The following is a 3,371-nucleotide window of genomic DNA, read 5'->3' on the forward strand; positions in this document are numbered from 1 at the left end:
GGATATTGGTGGAGCACAGACTTCAAGACAAGTTGCCTTCTCAGGGTCATCCTGTGTGTGGCATCTGCCAAGGAGGAGAGACGGGGACTTCATCCAGGATGCCTCTATGTGCTGGCAGGTGCTGGAAGAACCATAGTAATAATAGCTGGTGTTACTGTGGAGCCACATGGGTCAGGCACTGTCTCAGGTGCACTGTGGTAGGTGACACAGGCAGGACTCACACCAGGCAGTCTGGATCCAGAGTGTGGCTTCCCATGTCCAGTTGTACTTTGAGAGCCACCAGTGGGTTAAAGCAGTGTCACTGAGAGCCTCAGATGAGGCGGGAATGAGACATGCCACTGGTCACGACCATGCTACGCTTTGTACCCTGTTCCTCCAATCACTGTTCACCAACTTCCTTTGAAGACAGAAGGAGCCACAAGGTGTCAGAGATAGTCTTATTGGACAAGAAGTGAGGAGAGGGACCCGTCATCTATTGCTTCTTCTCATTTTATTCTTCTGTCCATCAGGGTTGCTGGCAATGTGTGCGGCATGGTTTTAAGTGCTTTGTACACATTAACTCAGGGAAGTACAGCCACTTGCCCAAAGGACTCAGATGGCCTGACTCTGCAGTCGTGCCCCAAATGCAGGCTAAGGTGAGCACCAAACTCATCAAATTGATGACACTCACCGGAGGCTTCTTACTTTGGGTGCTTTCTACTTTTTTAAAGGGATTTTTGATAAAATTCTTGGTAGAATATAATAATTCATGTAAACCAAAATTAAGTTATCATCGGGGAAAGGTTGGTGGCCTTAGAACTTGAGGGCTCCTTCTGGAGAAGGCTTGTTAGGGATGTTTTGATTGTTTCTGTTGATCCTGGTCCAAGTTCTTGTCTGAGTATTGCCCTCTTATGTTTGTTCTTTGTGTTAATGAAGGCGCCACTAGCTGCTATTGCCATGAACTAGTATGTGGACGGCTAAACACCACCAACTTTTATTTCAAGTTTCTGTAAACAGCCAACCAATTCCAGGTCAGGAGGTGTCGGATAGGGTAGAGTTTCTGCTCAAACACAGATGGGATCACTTGTTTTTCTCAGAACAGGGATTCTGAGGATCTTCTGCTCATTGATGTAGAACTGGAAAAGGGGAGATGGCAGGGAGGAACTCAAGAGCAGTTTCTATGGCCCAGGCCTGGTGCGTCTCACTCCTGCTCATGTTCTATCTGCTGGATAGAACAGCAGGAGTCATACCCCACAGCTTGCAATGGGGAGGCAGGCAAGTGTTCCCTGCTGTGCACTCAAGAAGGAAAAATGTTTTGTTTTGTTTTTTCACTTTTCCTTTTCCTGCTGTTGTTTTGCGTTTGCATTTCATTATTGTTTTATGGTGAATAGTTTGAGGGCTGAGAGTTGCCAGTGGTAACAAGAATAAGAAGTGGAATCTTGTGGAGTGATCCACATGCGATGCTAATTCCAGGCATGAAACGCGAGGACGTTACTGGTATTGAGCAGTCACTGTGTACCACACTGCACGAGCCCTTTGCTACATGTCTGCATCTGGGCCTACATCAGCCTTGCACATGGGTTTGAAGCGCTGTATATCAGCAGTTAGCTGCAGACGATACGGTTCTGCTCTTCTAATGGTAATGAAAAGTGAATGGGAAGCCCTGTGGGTCCATTTTCCTGTGTGTCTCAGACTTCCATGGATTACTTCTCCAGGTATCCTTGTCTTCTGGCTTCTGGTCGGATTTAGCCAATGGGAGGCACCAGCAGGAAGTCAGAGTTGGCTGTGTTACTGTCTCTGGGCTGCCGCGTGGTTTGGCAATAAATGTGACTCTGTCTGTGGTCACGTGGCAGCCACTCTCCCATAGCTGCAGATCTCACCAGGTTCCCAAAGAGGTCCCTCTTTCTATCTCCTCCAGCCTGAGATGACAGCAGTTTCCTGCTACTGTTAGCCCTTAGCTGTGTGATCCCCTCTTGATTTCCCCTTGAGGGGGAAAGGGTCCTTTCCCCTTCCCACACTCCCACAAGTGATACCTTCCATGAACTCTCTTCAGTTACCTCTTGGGGAATGCTGTCTCTCTTCTATAGCTCCTGACTGATTCAATTAGGACTTGGATAACTTACACAATATCTTTTTTAAAAATCTTCATTTATTATGGTTTCTGTTGGGACAGGCAGACGGTTGTGAAGCCCACTGTGATCACTTAGCTGAGTGATCTTGAACAAGTGACTTAGTTTTTCTGAGCTATAGTTTGCTCAGTCATAAAATAAAAGATAACAGTTTATGTGGATTAAAACTAACAGCATATTTAAACTACCTAGTTCAGTATTTGGCACATAATAGGTAGTTAAGAATTGGAAATGTGGGCGGCACCTATGGTCAAGTAGGTAGGGCGCCGGCCCCATATGCCAGAGGTGGTGGGTTCAAACCCAGCCCTGGCCAAAAAAAAAGAATTGGAAATGGGAAATGATATGATAGAAATATGCCAAACTCGGTAATTAAATTATTAAATTAATTTAAATTAATCTATATATTGCCTATTAGCTGACAGATATTTTTAAAAAGGTAATAAATGCTAGCATTGATAATGACGTGAAGAAAAGGCACACACCACAAGAAACATATAAAATTTGGTAAAACCTTTCTGAAGGGCATTTAATCCATAGCTATGTAAAGCCTAAACTTTCCCTTTGATCCAGCAATTCACAGCACTTTTAGGAATTTATCCTAAGGAAATAATCAGAGAAAGGTGCACATACAAAGATGTTCACACTATTATTGTTTACAATAGTTAAACATTGGAAATAAATATTTGACAATAGAAAGTTGGTAAAATGACCTTGGAACCTCCGTATGATTACATGTGGATGAATGACTGATACAGAAAGATGGCCATAGCACATAGGTAAGCAATCAGTCACAAAACTTTTCCTAGAGTATGGTTCCAGAATTTTGTAAAACAATAAGAAGAGGAAAAATGGAAGGAATATATGCAGAAATATTAATTTTGGTTATTTCTGGATATAAGATTACAGGTGATATTTTCCCTCTTTTGATTTATTTTTTTCCTGTATTTTCTATCTTTTCTGCAATGGTACAGATAGGATGTCCTTGGCTCCAAGTAACACAAATCCAAATAACAGGAGCTCAGCAGGTCAGCGATGCTGCGACCAATGTCTGAAACTTTCCTGGCTCTTCCTTCATGGCCTTATCGTGGCTTCTGCATCTCCATTTATCACACATGCATGCAAAGAGAGAGGTCAGGAATACAGATAGGATTGTCTCAGGGAAACAAGGACAGGAACTCCATGACAGATTTACACCTGATTGGCTGGATTGTGTCACGTGACCATCCCCAGCAGGAAGTGGGAAGGAGAAGGGGATTGGAAAAT

The sequence above is a fragment of the Nycticebus coucang genome, chromosome 23, assembly GCF_027406575.1.
Source record: "Nycticebus coucang isolate mNycCou1 chromosome 23, mNycCou1.pri, whole genome shotgun sequence".
NCBI lineage: Eukaryota > Metazoa > Chordata > Mammalia > Primates > Lorisidae > Nycticebus > Nycticebus coucang.